Here is a 22,144-nt window from a genome sequence, read left to right on the forward strand (position 1 = left end):
GAATCTCCATCGACCCCCACTCACTCCCATTATGCCTATCGACCTCCACTCCCTCCAAGAATCTCTATCGACCCCCACTCACTCCCACTATGTCTATCGACTCCCCACTCCCTCCAAGAATCTCCATCGACCACCACTCACTCCCAGTATGTCTATCGAGCCACACGAACTCCAAGAATCTATAACCACGACCCGAGAACCCCACACTATACCTCACACTAAGACTCCGACAACAGGCTCACACTTCACACGCCATATCCACGATCTATACCAGTGATACCACACTACTACACACTGAGGACATCACACTAACGGATCCTGCAACCACAAGGGTTAGACATACTTCCCATCCCTCATTCACTTCACACTGATGACCCACACAATCCGTAGTCACAACACACACTAATCACATCACACTATGATCCACATCCTGCACTCACTCACTTCACACTATGATCCATATCCTGCACTCACTTCACATCACACTATGATCCACATCCTGCACTCACTCCACACTATGATCCATATCCTGCACTCACTTCACATCACACTATGAGCCATATCCTGCACTCACTTCACACTATGATCCATATCCTGCACTCACTTCACATCACACTATGATCCACATCCTGCACTCACTCCACACTATGATCCATATCCTGCACTCACTTCACATCACACTATGAGCCATATCCTGCACTCACTCACTTCACACTATGATCCATATCCTGCACTCACTTCACATCACACTATGAGCCATATCCTGCACTCACTTCACACTTTGATCCATATCCTGCACTCACTTCACACTTTGATCCATATTCTCCACTCACTTCACATTATGATCCATATCCTACACTCACTTCAAATCACACTATGAGCCATATCCTGCACTCACTTCACACTTTGATCCATATCCTGCACTCACTTCACATTATGATCCATATCCTGCACTCACTTCACATTATGATCCATATCCTGCACTCAATTCACACTTTGATCCATATCCTGCACTCACTTCACACTATGATCCATATCCTGCACTCACTTCACATTATGATCCATATCCTGCAATAACTTCACATTATGATCCATATCCTGCACTCATTCACATTATGATCCATATCCTGCACTCACTTCACACTATGATCCATATCCTGCACTCACTTCACATTATGATCCATATCCTGCACTCACTTCACATTATGATCTATATCCTGCACTCACTTCATACTTTGATCCATATCCTGCACTCACTTCACATATGATCCATATCCTGCACTCACTTAACATTATGATCTATATCCTGCACTCACTTCACACTATGAGCCATATCCTGCACTCACTTCACACTATGATCCATATCCTGCACTCACTTCACACTATGATCCATATCCTGCACTCACTTCACACTATGACCTATCCTTTGATCCACTCACCATCACTATATCCATACCTGCACTCATTCACATGATCCAATCTGAACACATATACCTACCGCCATCACATGAACCTGCACCAACGCAACCTGACTACAAATAACATCATTAATAGCAACCTCACCACTCATACTTTGATCCATACTCACTCACTTCACATATCAACCTCCCACTAACATGATCAATCTCACTCACTTCACCTATGAGCCTATCCTCTCACTCACACATGATCTATCCTGCACTCACTTCCACTTTGATCCATATCCTGCACCACTTCACACTATGACCAATCTGCACTCACTTCACTAACCAACCGCACCACTCACATTATATCCTACCGCACTCACTCACATTATCTACCTCATCATACATACACCCCTCATCCATAGACCACCTGCACACTTACCTATACCATACCTGCACTCACTCACATGACCACTGCCTCACATAGATCCAACTGCATCACTTCAAAGACTATCCGCACTCATTCACATTTGTCATATCCTGCACTCACTCACCATACCAACGCATCACTTCACATAGACCATATCCCACTCCTTCACATTACCTACCGCCTCACACACAGACATCCTCACTCATCACATTCACACCTGACCACTCACACATCAACCTGCCTCATTCACATTATCCATATCCTCACATTCACATTTATCCAATCCTGCCTACTTCACTATGATCTCCTGCACTCATTCACATTTGATCCTACGCACCACTCTTGATCATATCCGCACATTCCATATACCATATCTGCACTCACTAATATATCATACCTGCACTCACTCAACAACCTATCGCACTCACTCACATATGACTATCCTCACTTTATCCATATCCTGCACTCACTTCACGGTATGATCCATATCCTGCACTCACTTCACATTATGATCCATATCCTGCACTTACTTCACACTATGATCCATATCCTGCACTCACTTCACATTATGATCCATATCCTGCACTTACTTCACACTATGATCCATATCCTGCATTCACTTCACACTATGACCCATATCCTGCACTCACTTCACATTATGATCCATATCCTGCACTCACTTCACACTATGATCCATATCCTGCATTCACTTCACACTATGACCCATATCCTGCACTCACTTCACATTATGATCCATATCCTGCTCTCACCACACTATGATCCATATCCTGCACTCACTTCACATTATGATCCATATCCTGCACTCACTTCACATCACACTATGATCCATATCCTGCATTCACTTCACACTATAATACATATCCTGCGCTCACTTCACATTATGATCCATATCCTGCAGTCATTTCACATTATGATCCATATCCTGCACTCACTTCACATTATGATCCACATCCTGCACTCAATTCACATTATGATCCATACGATGCACTCACTTCACATTATGATAAATATCCTGCATTCACTTCACACTATGACCCATATCCTGCACTCACTTCACATTATGATCCATATCCTGCACTCACTTCACACTATGATCCATATCCTGCACTCACTTCACATTATGATACATATCCTGCACTCACCACACTATGATCCATATCCTGCACTCACTTCACATTATGATCCATATCCTGCACTCACTTCACATCACACTATGATCCATATCCTGCACTCACTTAACAATATGATCCATATCCTGCACTCACTTCACACTATGATCCATATCCTGCACTCACTTCATACTATGATCCATATCCTGCACTCACTTCACGCTATGATCCATACGATGCACTCACTTCACATTATGATAAATATCCTGCATTCACTTCACACTATGACCCATATCCTGCACTCACTTCACATTATGATCCATATCCTGCACTCACTTCACACTATGATCCATATCCTGCACTCACTTCACATTATGATCCATATCCTGCACTCACCACACTATGATCCATATCCTGCACTCACTTCACATTATGATCCATAACCTGCACTCATTTCACATTATGATCTATATCCTGCACTCATTTCAATGATAATTTTCCTGCACTCACTTCACGCCATGATCCATATCATGCACTCGCTTCCCACTTTGATCCACATCCTGCACTCACTTAACACTATTATCTACATCCTGCACTCACTTCACACTATGATCCATTTCCTGCACTCACTTCACATTCTTATCCATATAATGCACTCACTTCACACTATGATCCATATCCTGCACTCACTTCACATTGTGATCCATATCCTCACTCACTTCACACTAAGATCCATATCCTGCACTCATTTCACATTATGATCCATATCATGCACTCTCTTCACATTGTGATCCATATCCTGCACTCACTTCACACTATGATCCATGTCCTGCACTCACTTCATATCATGATCCATATCCTGCACTCATTTCACACTATGATTCATATCCTGCACTCACTTCACACTATGATCCATATCCTGCACTCACTTCACACTATGATCCATATCCTGCACTCACTCCAAACTACGATCTATATCCTACACTCACTTCACATTATGATCCATATCATGCACTCACTTCACATTATGATCCATATCCTGCACTCACTTCACATTATGATCCATATCCTGCACTCACTTCACGCTATGATCCATATCCTGCACTCACTTCACATTGTGATCCACATCATGCACTCACTTCACATTATGATCCATATCCTGCACTCACTTCACATTATGATCCATATCCTGCACTCACTTCACATTGTGATCCATATCCTGCACTCACTTCACACTATGATCCATATCCTGCACTTACTTCACATTACGATCCATATCCTGCACTCACTTCACACTATGATTCATATCCTGCACTCACTTCACACTATGATCCATATCCTGCACTCACTTCGCACTATGATCCATATCCTGTAATCACTTCACATTATGATCTATATCCTGCACTCACCTCACACTATGATCCATATCCTGCACTCACTTCACATTATGATCCATATCCTGCACTCACTTCACATTATGATCCATATCCTGCACTCACTTCGCACTATGATCCATATCCTGCAATCACTTCACATTATGAGCTATATCCTGCACTCACTTCACACTATGATCCATATCCTGCACTCACTTCACACTATGATTCATATCCTGCACTCACTTCACACTATGATCCATATCCTACACTCACTTCACACACATAACCCCCACCAGGGACTTGAACTTGCACTCAAGATCGCTGATCCTACAGTCTACTCTCCTTCAAACTAAGACAAAAATATACACAAAATCTTTACTCCCTTCATGCTTATGACTCTACAAGTTTCACTCATTAATCAAAGAGTATCTTACAACTTGCACTCGAGTCTTACAGAGGATCCGACATTATGTAACCACCTTACAATACGGATCCTCCCACAATCTGCACTCATGTCGACTGAAGGATTCGCATTACTGCGCTTCATTAACAGTCGCACTCCTGCACTCATTCTATCACATGACCTGCACTCAATTCACACCTTCGTATACTCTGCGCTCGAGTGTCATCACCGTATAATCTGCACTCATTTCACCAGAGCGTATAATCTGAACTCAGGTCACATCACCGTATAATCTGGACTCAGGTCACATCACCGTATCATCTGGACTCAGGTCACATCCCCGTATAATCTGGACTCAGTTCACATCACCGTATAATCTGGACTCAGTTCACTTGGCGTATAATCTGAACTCAGTTCACATCAACGTATAATCTAGACTCAGTTCACTTGAGCGTATAATCTGGACTCAGTTCACTTGAGCGTATAATCTGGACTCAGTTCACATCACCGTATAATCTGGACTCAGTTCACTTGGCGTATTATCTGAACTCAGTTCACATCACCGTATAATCTGGACTCAGTTCACTTGGCGTATAATCTGGACTCAGTTCACATCACCGTATAATCTAGACTCAGTTCACTTGAGCGTATAATCTGGACTCAGTTCACATCACCGTATAATCTAGACTCAGTTCACTTGAGCGTATAATCTGGACTCAGGTCACACCACCGTATAATCTGCACTCAGTTCATTTGAGTGTATAAATCTGGACTCAGTTCACATCACCGTATAATCTGCACTCAGTTCATTTGAGTGTATAAATCTGGACTCAGTTCACTTAAGCGTATAATCTGGACTCAATTTACTTGGGCGTATAATCTGGACTCGGGTCATTTGAGCGTATAATCTGGACTCAGCTCACTTGACCTTATAATCTGGACTCATTCACATCACCGTATAATCTGGACTCAGTTCACATCACCGTATAATCTGGACTCAAATTATATCACCGTATAATCTAGACTCAGTTCACCTGAACGTATAATCTGGACTCAGTTCACTTGAGCGTATAATCTGAGGTCAGTTCACATCACCGTATAATTTGGACTCAGTTCACATCACCGTATAATCTGGACTCAGTTCACTTGAGCGCATAATCTGGCCTTAACTGTATACTCTGAACTCAGTTCACACAATGAACACTAACTTCACATACAGGATCTCATAATCAACTCTTAACTTCACATAAAGGATCTTACAATCAACACTAACTTCACATAAAGGACCTCATAATCAACACTAACTTCACATAGAGGATCTCACAATCAACACTAACTTCACATAAAGGATCTCACAATCAACACTAACTTCACATAAAGGATCTCACAATCAACACAGACTTCACATAGAGGATCTCACAATCAACACTAACTTCACATAAAGGATCTCACAATCAACACAGACTTCACATAGAGGATCTCACAATCAACACTAACTTCACATAAAGGATCTCACAATCAACACAGACTTCACATAGAGGATCTCACAAAGTGTCCTTAGTCCACATAACAGATCTCAAATCTTCTCTCAACAATACGGAACTCATAATCTGTACTTATTTCACACTGACACAATCATACTTCATTCACACTAAGGATCTCACAAGCTATCACATCATATTTAGGATCGATAACTGGTACTAGCCCCAGCAGAGGGATCCATAACCTGCACTAACCTCACCCGAAGGATCCATAACCTGCACTAACCTCACCCGAAGGATCCATAACCTGCACTAACCTCACCCAAAGGATCCATTACCTGCATTAACCTCACCCAAAGGATCCATAACCTGCACTGACCTCACCCGAAGGATCCATAACCTGCGCTAACCTCACCCAAATGATCCATAACCTGCACTAGCCTCACCCGAAGGATCCATAACCTGCACTAACCTCACCCGAAGGATCCATTACCTGCACTAACCTCACCCGAAGGATCCATAACTAACCATTCTCACATTGAGTTTACCATATCCTACATCCTTCTCATATTCCAGTCCATACATCCTACATCCTTCTCATATTCCAGTCCATACATCCTGCATCCTTCTCATATTCCAGTCCATACATCCTACATCCTTCTCATATTCCAGTACATACATCCTACATCCTTCTCATATTCCAGTCCATACATCCTACATCCTTCTCATATTCCAGTCCATACATCCTACATCCTTCTCATATTCCAGTCCATACATCCTACATCCTTCTCATATTCCAGTCCATACATCCAACATCCTTCTCATATTCCAGTCCATACATCCTACATCCTTGTCATATTCCAGTCCATACATCCTACATCCTTCTCATATTCCAGTCCATGCATCCTACATCCTTCTCATATTCCAGTCCATACATCCTACATCCTTCTCATATTCCAGTCCATACATCCTACATCCTACTCATATTCCAGTCCATACATCCTACATCCTTCTCATATTCCAGTCCATACATCCTACATCCTTCTCATATTCCAGTCCATACATCCTACATCCTTCTCATATTCCAGTCCATACATCCTATATCCTTCTCATATTCCAGTCCATACATCCTACATCCTTCTCATATTCCAGTCCATACATCCTACATCCTTCTCATATTCCAGTCCATACATCCTTCATGTTACTCACATTAAGGCCTCCCACAATCAGCTCTCACCTTCAACTTGCAATCAATTGTGTTTGAGGCTTTACGTAAACCTTACATTCAAGTTCAACATTGAACGTACGTACACCTTACATTCAAGTTCAACATTAAACGTACGTAAACCTTACATTCAAGTTCAACATTAAACGTACGTACACCTTACATTCAAGTTCAACATTAAACGTACGTACACCTTACATTCAAGTTCAACCTTAAACGTACGTAAACCTTACATTCAAGTTCAACATTAAACGTACGTAAACCTTACATTCAAGTTCAACATTAAACGTACGTACACCTTACATTCAAGTTCAACATTAAACGTACGTAAACCTTACATTCAAGTTCAACATTAAACGTACGTACACTTTACATTCAAGTTTAACATTAAACGTACGTACACCTTACATTCAAGTTCAACATTAAACGTACGTACACCTTACATTCAAGTTCAACATTAAACGTACGTACACCTTACATTCAAGTTCAACATTAAAGGTACGTACACCTTACATTCAAGTTCAACCTTAACGTACGTAAACCTTACATTCAAGTTCAACATTAAAGGTACGTACACCTTACATTCAAGTTCAACATTAAACGTACGTACACCTTACATTCAAGTTCAACCTTAAACGTACGTAAACCTTACATTCAAGCTCAACATTAAAGGTACGTACACCTTACATTCAAGTTCAACATTAAAGGTAAGAACACCTTACATTCAAGTTCAACATTAAAGGTAAGAACACCTTACATTCAAGTTCAACATTAAACGTACGTACACCTTACATTCAAGTTCAACATTAAAGGTACGTACACCTTACATTCAAGTTCAACATTAAAGGTAAGAACACCTTACATTCAAGTTCAACATTAAACGTACGTACACCTTACATTCAAGTTCAACATTAAAGGTAAGAACACCTTACATTCAAGTTCAACATTAAACGTACGTACACCTTACATTCAAGTTCAACATTAAAGGTACGTACACCTTACATTCAAGTTCAACATTAAACGTACGTACACCTTACATTCAAGTTCAACATTAAACGTACGTACGCCTTACATTCAAGTTCAACATTAAACGTACGTACACCTTACATTCAAGTTCAACCTTAAACGTACGTAAACCTTACATTCAAGTTCAACATTAAAGGTACGTACACCTTACATTCAAGTTCAACATTAAACGTACGTACACCTTACACCTTACATTCAAGTTCAACATTAAACATACGTACACCTTACATTCAAGTTCAACCTTAAACGTACGTGAACCTTACATTCAAGTTCAACATTAAAGGTACGTGCACCTTACATTCAAGTTCAACATTAAAGGTAAGAACACCTTACATTCAAGTTCAACATTAAACGTACGTAAACCTTTTACTCAAGGTCAACATTAAATAGAAAAAAGAGCACACTTTAGTAATTCCACAACGCTCTGACCTTCCTTGAACCTGCTTCACCCTGGAGATGATCCTACGACCTGCACTCACGTCACATCAATCGTCCTGCAACCTGCTGCACATCACATCAAAGATCCTACAATCTATACTCACATCACCTTCAAGATCCCCGACACCTGTACGTACATCACATTAAAGATCTTGCACACAAACCACGTTAAATATCTTGACTCACATCACCTTAAATATCTTGCACTCACATCACGTTAAATATCTTGCACTCACATCACATTAAAGATCTTGCACTAACATCACATTAAAGATCTTGCATTAGCATCACATTAAAGATCTTGCACTCACATCACATTAAAGATCTTGCACTTACATCACATTAAAAATCTTGCACTAGCATCACATTAAAGATCTTGCACTCACATCACATTAAAGATCTTGCACTTGCATCACATTAAAGATCTTGTACTCACATCATATTAAAGATCTTGCACTTACATCACATAAAAGATCTTGCACTCACATCACATTAAAGATCTTGCACAAACATCACATTAAAGATCTTGCACTAGCATCACATTAAATATCTTGACTCACATCACGTTAATATCTTGCACTCACATCACATTAAAGATCGTGCACAAACATCACATTAAAGATCTTGCACTAGCATCACATTAAATATCTTGACTCACATCACGTTAATATCTTGCACTCACACCACATTAAAGATCTTGCACTAGCATCACATTAAAGATCTTGCACTCACATCACATTAAAGATCTTGCACTCACATCACATTAAAGATCTTGCACTCACATCACATTAAAGATCTTGCACTCACATCACATTAAATATCTTGCACTCACATCACATTAAAGATCTTGCACTAACATCACATTAAAGATCTTGCACTCACATCACATTAAAGATCTTGCACTCACATCACATTAAATATCTTGCACTCACATCACATTAAAGATCTTGCACTAACATCACATTAAAGATCTTGCACTCACATCACATTAAAGATCTTGCGCTTACATCAAATTAAAGATCTGGCACTCACATCACATTAAAGATCTTGTACTCACATCACATTAAAGATCTTGCACTCACATCACATAAAAGATCTTGCACTCACATCACATTAAAGATCATGTACTTACATCACATTAAAGATCCTGCACTTACATCACATCAAAGATCCTGAACTCACTTCACATTAAACATCTTGCACTCACATCACACTAAAGATCCTGCTCTCACATCACATTAAAGATCCTGAACTCACATCACATCAAAGACCTTGCACTCACATCACATTAAAGATCTTGTACTCACATCACATTAAAGATCTTGCACTTACATCACATTAAAGATCATGTACTTACATCACATTAAAGATCCTGCACTCACATCACATCAAAGATCCTGAACTCACTTCACATTAAACATCTTGCACTCACATCACACTAAAGATCCTGCTCTCACATCACATTAAAGATCCTGAACTCACATCACATCAAAGACCTTGCACTCACATCACATTAAAGATCTTGCACTCGCATTACATTAAAGATCTTGCGCTTACATCAAATTAAAGAGCTTGCACTCACATCACATTAAAGATCCTGAACTCACATCACATCAAAGACCTTGCACTCACATCACATTAAAGATCTTGCACTCGCATTACATTAAAGATCTTGCGCTTACATCAAATTAAAGAGCTTGCACTCACATCACATTAAAGATCCTGAACTCACATCACATCAAAGACCTTGCACTCACATCACATTAAAGATCTTGCACTCGCATTACATTAAAGATCCTGCACTCACATCACATTAAAGATCTTGCACACACATCACGTTAAAGATCTTGCAATCTGCTCATATTACATCAAAGATCCTGTTTTCACATCACACTGAAGGTCCCGCCATCTACTTACATCACATCAAAGATCCTATAATCTACTCATATTACATTAAAAATCATGTACTCATATCACATCAAAGATACTACAATCTACTCATCACATCAAAGACCTTGTACTCACATCACGTCAAGGATCTAGCAACCTGCACTCACATCTCTTCAAATATCCTGCAACCTGCACTCACATCACATCAAAGAGCTTGCAACCTGCACTCACATCACATCAAAGATCTTGCAGCCTGCGCTCTCAACACATCAAAGATCTTGTAACCTGCGCTCTCAACAAATCAAAGATCCGGCAACCTGCATTCACATCACATGAAAGATCCCGCAACCTGCACTCACATCACATCAAAGATCCCGCAACCTGCACTCACATCACATCAAAGATCCAGCAACATGCTCTCACATCACATCAAAGATCCTGCAACCTGCACTCACATCAAAGAGCTTGCAACCTGCACTCACAGCACATCAAAGAACTTGCAACCTGCACTCACATCACATCAAAGATCTTGCAACCTGCACTCACATCACATCAAAGATCTTGCAACCTGCACTCACATCACATCAAAGAACTTGCAACCTGCACTCACATCACATCAAAGATCTTGCAACCTGCACTCACATCACATCAAAGATCTTGCAACCTGCACTCTCAATACATCAAAGATCTTGCAACCTGAGCTCTCAACATATCAAAGATCCAGCAACTTGCATTCACATCACATCAAACATCCCGCAACCTGCACTCATATTACATAAAAGATCCTGCAACCTGCACTCACATCAAATCAAAGATCCAGCAACCTGCACTCACATCACATCAAAGATCCTGCAACCTGCACTCACATCACATCAAACATCCTGCAACCTACACTCATATCTCTTCAACGATCCTGCAACCTGCACCCACAACACATCAAAGATCTAGCAATCTGCACTCATATCTCTTCAACGATCCTGCAACCTGCACTCATATCATAATAAAGACTATAATCTGCACTCAACTCAGCGAATTCTTCCTCAATCTTCATACTTACGACTCAATAATCTGTCCTCACTTCACACATGGGACCCAATAATCTGTCCTCACTTCACACAAGGGGGCCAATAATCTGTCCTCACTTCACACAAGGGACCCAATAATCTGTCCTCACTTCACACAAGGGGGCCAATAATCTGTCCTCACTTCACACAAGGGACCCAATAATCTGTCCTCACTTCACACAAGGGGGCCAATAATCTGTCCTCACTTCACACAAGGGACCCAATAATCTGTCCTCACTTCACACAAGGGGGCCAATAATCTGTCCTCACTTCACACAAGGGACCCAATAATCTGTCCTCACTTCACACAAGGGAGCCAATAATCTGTCCTCACTTCACACAAGGGACCCAATAATCTGTCCTCACTTCACACAAGGGGGCCAATAATCTGTCCTCACTTCACACAAGGGAGCCAATAATCTGTCCTCACTTCACACAAGGGAGCCAATTATTTGTCCTCACTTCACACAAGGGAGCCAATAATCTGTCCTCACTTCACACAAGGGAGCCAATAATCTGTCCTCACTTCACACAAGGGACCCAATAATCTGTCCTCACTTCACACAAGGGGGCCAATAATCTGTCCTCACTTCACACAAGGGAGCCAATAATCTGTCCTCACTTCACACAAGGGAGCCAATTATTTGTCCTCACTTCACACAAGGGAGCCAATAATCTGTCCTCACTTCACACAAGGGACCAGACCACCTGTACAATTCTCACACGAGTGTCCCGCCATATACAGTTGGTTGACACTTAGGATGTTACAACCTCTATCCACTTCAAACAAAGATTGCTACCACCAGTATTCACTTCACACTAAGCATAGTAAAACTTCCATTCACTTCACACTCTGGCTCTCATAACATGCACTCACTCTCGTCAGGATCCTAGTGCCATCATGCACTTCGCACAGACCATACAGGCGGCACTCAACGTTCCAGGACAACCATGCACTGGTCTGCCAATCAGAGACTGCAATGTACTCTCAAGGCCTTTGACAGAGAGGCTCCCACAGCCTGCACTCACTTCACACTAAACATTCACCTAACACTAAGGATCCTACATCTTGTCATCACTTCACAGGGACGACCCAACCTTATCTTCCGCTTGATAATAACTATCCCACCATCCGCCCTCACTTCACACTAAGGACCCCTATGATCTCCCTTTACAACATGGGTCCTGTAACTAGTGCCTCCTTAGGATCCTTAAAGTCTGGCGTGTTTAAGTATCCTGGAACTTCCTTCCACCCACTTCACATGAAGGAGTCCAGAGGCATCATTTCATACAAAGGAATACGTAAGATCGGTTCCAAATCGTCTACCAGCCCTGATCTTACACCAAATGTCCCACTCACTCCACACGAAGGATCTTGAAGTCTGGTGTCACTGCGACTTCCAGATCCTACAATCCTGGATCTTGGAATCAGCAGCTACCTAAAACACGAATCCTGGAACCAGCAATCACTTCCCTGTACGACTCCTGGAACGCATCATCACCTCCCGATAAGGATCCTTGAACCGATTACCACTTCCCAGTGTGGTTCCTGGATCCGTCAACCTTCCAGGAAGTATCCTGGAACCAGCGATCATTCTTCAGTAAGGCTCCTGGAACCGGAATCATTTCCCAGCAAGGATCCTGGAACCAACAATCGCTTTTCAGGGAGGAGATCCTGGAGCCGTCAATCCCTTTCCATCGAGGATCCTGAACCGATATCATTTCACAATAAGGATCCTGGAACCGGCCATCACTTTCCAGTACGGATCTTGGAACCGGCCATCACTTTCCAGTACGGATCCTGGAAGCGGAATAATTTCTCAGTGAGGATCTTGGAAGCAACGATCATTTCATTAGTGATCCTGGAACCGGCCATCACTTTTCTTAACACGGATTCGGGAACTGGAATTATTTCCCAGTAAGGATCCTCGGACCGGGAATCACTTTTCAGTACGGATCCTGGAACCGGGATGATATCCCAGGGAAGATCCTGGAACCGGGATGATGTCCCAGGGAAGATCCTGGAACCGGAATGATATCGCAGGGAAGATCCTGGAACCGGGATGATGTCCCAGGGAAGATCCTGGAACCGGGATGATGTCCCAGGGAAGATCCTGGAACCGGAATGATATCCCAGTAAGGGTGTTCGAACCCGGGATCACTTTTCCGTAAGTATCCAGAGACCGCTAATGATTTGCCCAGGGAAGACGCCTGGAACCAGCGACCACTTTCCAGTGGAGGGGGGATCAGGACACCGAAATCATCATCTGCCAATATTCATCGTGTAACCAGCCATCACTTACTTCCCAACACCGAAGCCACCACAACTTTACGTCCAGGTTAGACTAACTCCAGCATTTTGTATTCTTTCCTCACCGAGAATCCCCTGGTCACTCAACACTGTGTGACAACCAGTAACAATTCTCCTAGCTATCGTGTCTCCCTTAATCAGTCGTCACCTCACGCCACGGCTCCCCAAAATCTACCTACAGTCGCCTACAACATGAACGGATTTACAACTATAGACGCCACAACCTCAGCAACTGGATTCCACAGCATGTATTCACCTTATTCCAGGCCGACTCAAGGCGGCCCACAGTCTACGAACACACGGTATCCTACACTCTGCAGGCAGTGTACACGAAGTATTGTACAACATGTGTTCATTTTAGTCTAATATATCCCAGACCTACGACTACCTTCACGTGAGGGTGAGGCTATACCTCCGTCGTAGCATACTTCTCCTCCCACACTCTCCAGCGAGCGATCCATACCTTACCTCCTCCTCCTCCTACATTGTGCCCAGGTCTTAACCTCCTCCTCCTCCTCCAGGCCCCTCAACCTTCTCACGTTATCAACCAGCCTCCCAGGTGCTCACCTGTCACCCTCCTGTGCTGATATACTAGTGTGCCCAGTGTCTTCCTGGTTCTGAACCTTGTACCATTACCCACAGTCTTCCTGGTTCTCAACCTTGTACCATTACCCACAGTCTTCCTGGTTCTCAACCTTGTACCATTACCCACAGTCTTCCTGGTTCTGAACCTTGAACCATTACCCACAGTCTTCCTGGGTCTCAACCTTGTACTATTACCCACAGTCTTCCTGGTTCTCAACCTTGTACCATTACCCACAGTCTTCCTGGTTCTCAACCTTGTACCATTACCCACAGTCTTCCTGGTTCTCAACCTTGTACCATTACCCACAGTCTTCCTGGTTCTGAACCATGTACCATTACCCACAGTCTTCCTGGTTCTCAACCTTGTGCTATTACCCACAGTCTTCCTGGTTCTCAACCTTGTACCATTACCCACAGTCTTCCTGGTTCTCAACCTTGTACCATTACCCACAGTCTTCCTGGTTCTCAACCTTGTACCATTACCCACAGTCTTCCTAGTTCTCAACCTTGTACCATTACCCACAGTCTTCCTGGTTCTCAACCTTGCACCATTACCCACAGTCTTCCTAGTTCTGAACCTTGTACTATTACCCACAGTCTTCCTGGTTCTCAACCTTGTACCATTACCCACAGTCTTCCTGGTTCTCAACCTTGTACCATTACCCACAGTCTTCCTGGTTCTCAACCTTGTACTAATACCCACAGTCTTCCTGGTTCTTAACCTTGTACCATTATCCACAGTCTTCCTGGTTCTCAACCTTGTACCATTACCCACAGTCTTCCTAGTTCTGAACCTTGTACTATTACCCACAGTCTTCCTGGTTCTGAACCTTGTACTATTACCCACAGTCTTCCTGGTTCTGAACCTTGTACCATTACCCACAGTCTTCCTGGTTCTCAACCTTGTACCATTACCCACAGTCTTCCTAGTTCTGAGCCTTGTACTATTACCCACAGTCTTCCTGGTTCTCAACCTTGTACTATTACCCACAGTCTTCCTGGTTCTGAACCTTGTACTATTACCCACAGTATTCCTGGTTCTTAACCTTGTACCATTATCCACAGTCTTCCTGGTTCTCAACCTTGTACCATTACCCACAGTCTTCCTGGTTCTCAACCTTGTACTATTACCCACAGTCTTCCTGGTTCTGAACCTTGTACTATTACCCACAGTATTCCTGGTTCTCAACCTTGTACCATTATCCACAGTCTTCCTGGTTCTCAACCTTGTACCATTACCCACAGTCTTCCTGGTTCTCAACCTTGTACCATTACCCACAGTCTTCCTGGTTCTCAACCTTGTACCATTACCCAGTCTTCCTGGTTCTCAACCTTGTACCATTACCCACAGTCTTCCTTGTTCTGAACCTTGTACCATTACCCACAGTCTTCCTGGTTCTCAACCTTGTACCATTACCCACAGTCTTCCTAGTTCTGAGCCTTGTACCATTACCCACAGTCTTCCTGGTTCTGAACCTTGTACCATTACCACAGTCTTCCTGGTTCTCAACCTTGTACCATTACCCACAGTCTTCCTGGTTCTCAACCTTGTACCATTACCCACAGTCTTCCTGGTTCTGAACCTTGTACCGTTACCCACAGTCTTCCACGTTCTGAACCTTGTACCATTACCCACAGTCTTCCTGGTTCTCAACCTTGTACCATTACCCACAGTCTTCCTGGTCTCAACCTTGTACCATTACCCACAGTCTTCCTGGTTCTGAACCTTGTATCGTTATCCACAGTCTTCCTGGTTCTGAACCTTGTACCATTACCCACAGTCTTCCTGGTTCTGAACCTTGTACCATTACCCACAGTCTTCCTGGTTCTGAACCTTGTATCATTACCCACAGTCTTCCTGGTTCTCAACCTTGTACCATTACCCACAGTCTTCCTGGTCTCAACCTTGTACCATTACTCACAGTCTTCCTGGTTCTGAACCTTGTATCGTTACCCACAGTCTTCCTGGTTCTCAACCTTGTACCATTACCCACAGTCTTCCTTGTTCTGAACCTTGTATCGTTACCCACAGTCTTCCTGGTTCTGAACCTTGTATCGTTACCCACAGTCTTCCTGGTTCTGAACCTTGTATCATTACCCACAGTCTTCCTGGTTCTCAACCTTGTACCATTACCCACAGTCTTCCTGGTTCTGAACCTTGTACCATTACCCACAGTCTTCCTGGTTCTCAACCTTGTATCGTTACCCACAGTCTTCCTGGTTCTGAACCTTGTACCATTACCCACAGTCTTCCTGGTTCTGAACCTTGTATCGTTACCCACAGTCTTCCTGGTTCTGAACCTTGTATCATTACCCACAGTCTTCCTGGTTCTCAACCTTGTACCATTACCCACAGTCTTCCTGGTTCTGAACCTTGTACCATTACCCACAGTCTTCCTGGTTCTCAACCTTGTATCGTTACCCACAGTCTTCCTGGTTCTGAACCATGTACCATTACCCACAGTCTTCCTGGTTCTCAACCTTGTACCATTACCCACAGTCTTCCTGGTTCTCAACCTTGTACCATTACCCACAGTCTTCCTGGTTCTGAACCTTGTACCATTACCCACAGTCTTCCTGGTTCTCAACCTTGTATCGTTACCCACAGTCTTCCTGGTTCTGAACCTTGTACCATTACCCACAGTCTTCCTGGTTCTGAACCTTGTATCGTTACCCACAGTCTTCCTGGTTCTGAACCTTGTATCATTACCCACAGTCTTCCTGGTTCTGAACCTTGTATCGTTACCGTTGCTCTAACTCCCGCCCCGCCCGTTCCTAGGCCTCCTATACGTGGTGGTTCCTAACCTGTTCCTCACACCCATAACCTCTTGGTACCTACCATATCCACTGCTCACTCCCCATCACAACCATACACCTATTGCCTACCATCCAACAAAACCACATAACCATCGCCTACTATAACCACGCACCCACTGCCTATCACCCATGAGAACTACAAACCCATATATCTCACCACCCATGACAACCACACAACCATGGCCTACCATCCATGACAACCACACACCTTGGCCTACCACCCATGACAACCACACACCTTGGCCTACTACCCATGACAACCACACAGCCACGACCTACCACCCATGACAACCACACACCTTGGCCTACCACCCATGACAACCACACAGCCATGACCTACCACCCATGACAACCACACACCTTGGCCTACTACCCATGACAACCACACACCTTGGCCTACTACCCATGACAACCACACACCTTGGCCTACCACCCATGACAACCACACACCTTGGCCTACTATCCATGACAACCACACACCTTGGCCTACTACCCATGACAACCACACAGCCATGACCTACCACCCATGACAACCACACACCTTGGCCTACCACCCATGACAACCACACACATTGGCCTACCACCCATGACAACCACACACATTTTCCTACCATCCATGAAAACCACACACCTTGGCCTACTACCCATGACAACCACACAGCCATGGCCTACCACCCATGACAACCACACAGCCATGACCTACCACCCATGACAACCACACACCTTGGCCTACTACCCATGACAACCACACACCTTGGCCTACTACCCATGACAACCACACACCTTGGCCTACCACCCATGACAACCACACACCTTGGCCTACTATCCATGACAACCACACACCTTGGCCTACTACCCATGACGACCACACAGCCATGACCTACCACCCATGACAACCACACACCTTGGCCTACCACCCATGACAACCACACACATTGGCCTACCACCCATGACAACCACACACATTTTCCTACCATCCATGAAAACCACACACCTTGGCCTACTACCCATGACAACCACACAGCCATGGCCTACCACCCATGACAACCACACAGCCATGACCTACCACCCATGACAACCAGAGAGCCATGGCCCAGCAGCCGTCCAGCCACGGTGTTGTAGGGCGGCAGGTTGTGGCGGCGGCGGCCAGCTGACTGGCAGTGGTGAGGGGTGTCAGGAGGGTAGGTGGGGAGGGAGGAGGGGAGGGGGGGAGGCGGACCTTAACGAAACGGCAACAACCCAGCAACACTGACACAGTGTCATACAGCACCTCCATAACCCTCAGACACACAGACAGACTGACTGACTGACTGACTGACTGACAGACGTTTCTAAAGATTCTGGTGGTGTGGCCAGGTCACGACAGGAGGTGGCTAGCAGATGAGAGGAGTTCTAGAGGGCAGGAGGTGCTACACCTCTCCCACAAGGTGAGTCCTGGAAGTGCTACACCTCTCCCACAAAGTGAGTCCTGGAGGGCAGGTGCTATATCTCCCACAAGGTGAGTCCTGGAGGTGCTACACCTCTCCCACAAGGTGAGTCCTGGAGGTGCTACACCTCTCCTACAAGGTGAGTCCTGGCGGGCAGGAGGTGCTACACCTCTCCCATAAAGTGAGTCATGGAGGGCAGGTGCTACACCTCTCCCACAAGGTGAGTCCTGGAGGTGCTACACCTCTCCCACAAGGTGAGTCCTGGAGGTGCTACACCTCTCCTACAAGGTGAGTCCTGGAGGGCAGGTGCTATACCTCTCCCACAAGGTGAGTCCTGGAAGGCAGGTGCTATACCTCTCCCACAAGGTGAGTCCTGGAGATGCTACACCTCTCCCACAAGGTGAGTCCTGAAGGTCGGGTGCTATACCTCTCCCACAAGGTGAGTCCTGGAAGGCAGGTGCTATACCTCTCCCACAAGGTGAGTCCTGGAAGGCAGGTGCTATACCTCTCCCACAAGGTGAGTCCTGAAGGTGCTAAACCTCTCCCATAAAGTGACTCCTAGAGGGCGGGAGGTGCTACACCTCTCCCACAAGGTGAGTCCTGGAGGGCAGGTGATATACCTCTCCCACAAGGTGAGTCCTGGAGGGCAGGTGCTATACCTCTCCCACAAGGTGAGTCCTGGAGGGCAGGTGCTATACCTCTCCCACAAGGTGAGTCCTGGAGGTGCTACACCTCTCCCATAAGGTGAGTCCTGGAGGGCAGGTGCTATACCTCTCCCACAAGGTGAGTCCTGGAGGGTAGGTGCTATACCTCTCCCACAAGGTGAGTCCTGGAGGTGCTACATCTCTCCCATAAAGTGACTCCTAGAGGGCGGGAGGTGCTACACCTCTCCCACAAGGTGAGTCCTGGAGGGCAGGTGCTATACCTCTCCCACAAGGTGAGTCCTGGAGGTGCTACACCTATCCCATAAGGTGAGTCCTGGAGGGCAGGAGGTGCTACACCTCTCCCACAAGGTGAGTCCTGGAGGGCAGGAAGTGCTACACCTCTCCCACAAGGTGAGTCCTGGAGGACAGAAAGTGCTACACCTCTCCCACAAGGTGAGTCCTGGAGGGCAAGAAGTGCTACACCTCTCCTATAAGGTGAGTCCTGGAGGGCAGGAGGTGCTAAACCTCTCCCACAAGGTGAGTCCTGGAGGGCAGGAGGTGCTACCCCTATCCCACAAGGTGAGTCCTGGAGGGCAGGAAGTGCTACATCTCTCCCACAAGGTGAGTCCTGGAGAGCAGGAGGTGCTACACCTCTCCCACAAGGTGAGTTCTGGAGGGCAGGAGGTGCTACACCTCTCCCAGAAGGTGAGTCCAAGAGGTGCTACACCTCTCCCAGAAGGTGAGTCTTGGAGAGTAGGAGGTGCTATACCTCTCCCATAAAGTGAGTCCTGGAGGGCAGGAGGTGCTACACCTCTCCTATATGGTGAGTCCAAGAGGTGCTACACCTTTCCCATAAGGTGAGTCCTGGAGGGAAAGAGGTGCTACACCTCCCCCACAAGGTGAGTCCTGGAGGGCAGGAGGTGCTACACCTCTCCCATAAGGTGAGTCCTGGAGGGCAGGAGGTGCTACACCTCTCCCACAAGGTGAGTCCTGGAGGGCAGGAGGTGCTACACCTCTCCCATAAGGTGAGTCCTGGAGGGCAGGAGGTGCTACACCTCTCCCACAAGGTGAGTCCTGAAGGGAAGGAGGTGCTACACCTCTCCCACAAGGTGAGTCCTAGAGGGAGAGAGGTGCTATACCTCTCCTATAAGGTGAGTCCTGGAGGGCAGGAGGTGCTATACCTCTCCCACAAGGTGAGTCCTGGAGGGCAGGAGGTGCTACACCTCTCCCAGAAGTTGAGTCCTGGAGGGCAGGAGGTGCTACACCTCTCCCACAAGGTGAGTCTGAAGGGAAGGAGGTGCTACACCTCTCCCACAAGGTGAGTCCTAGAGGGAAAGAGGTGCTATACCTCTCCTGTAAGGTGAGTCCTGGGGAGCAGGTGCTATACCTCTCCCACAAGGTGAGTCCTGGAGGGCAGGAGGTGCTATACCTCTCCCATAAAGTGAGTCCTGGAGGGCAGGGGGTGCTAAACCTCTCACAAGGTGAGTCCTGGAGAGCAGGAGGTGCTACACCTCTCCCACAAGGTGAGTCTTGGAGGGCAGGAGGTGCTATACCTCTCCCACACGGTGAGTCTTGGAGGGCAGGAGGTGCTACACCTCTCCCACAAGGTGAGTCTTGGAGGGCAGGAGGTGCTATACCTCTCCCACAAGGTGAGTCTTGGAGGGAAGGAGGTGCTACACCTCTCCCATAAGGTGAGTCTTGGAGGGCAGGAGGTGCTACACCTCTCCCACAAGGTGAGTCCTGGAGGGCAGGTGCTACACCTCTCCCACAAGGTGAGTCCCGAAGGGAAGGAGGTGCTACACCTCTCCCATAAGGTGAGTCTTGGAGGGCAGGAGGTGTTACACCTCTCCCACAAGGTGCGTCCTGGAGGGCAAGAGGTGCTATACCTCTCCCACAAGGTGAGTCCCGAAGGGAAGGAGGTGCTACACCTCTCTATAATGTGAGTCCTGTAGGTGCTACACCTTCAGGTACTCCAGCTATTATAAGCCAGTATAAATCCTTCTTGTTTACTGTTTTTATTTTTTATCATTTTTTCTCAAACGAGCCATCATGTTAGGAATGGTGCTGTTAGGAAAGGTGGCGTTAGGAATGGTAGTTTTAGGAAGGATGGTGTTAGGAAGAGTGGAGGGCCCTGGGCGGGTGTCTTTGTTAAGCTGAAGCTTGTGTGTCGTGGCAGTGGCGTCATGGTAGTATGGTAAACTCACGTGAGGTACACACACACACACACACACACACACACACACACACACACACCTCACCATAACCATCACTACCATACACCTGCTACCCCCACACCACAAGGAAGACCATTGTATACAAGTCCGGGGTAAAAACCATGCCTTTGTTAGGCTGGTGTGTGTGTGTGTGTGTGTGTGTGTGTGTGTGTGTGTGTGTGTGTGTGTGGCAGGCAGTCTTGCAGGGCAAATTATCCCTTAGTTGGGGGGGTTAGAAAGGTCAAGGTCGCCTGCGTGAATGTGTGTGTGGTTGGTGTGTG

The 22,144-nt window shown here is 45.4% G+C and overlaps 1 protein-coding gene across 4 annotated transcripts in view; it reads right to left on the reverse strand.

Moving 5' to 3' along the window:
- LOC139755996 (glucocorticoid-induced transcript 1 protein-like) overlaps nucleotides 1-22,144 on the reverse strand; it is a 316,760-nt gene that overhangs the window by 118,646 nt on the left and 175,970 nt on the right. The window lies entirely within an intron of this gene.

This window comes from Panulirus ornatus, chromosome 20 (genome assembly GCF_036320965.1).
Source record: "Panulirus ornatus isolate Po-2019 chromosome 20, ASM3632096v1, whole genome shotgun sequence".
NCBI lineage: Eukaryota > Metazoa > Arthropoda > Malacostraca > Decapoda > Palinuridae > Panulirus > Panulirus ornatus.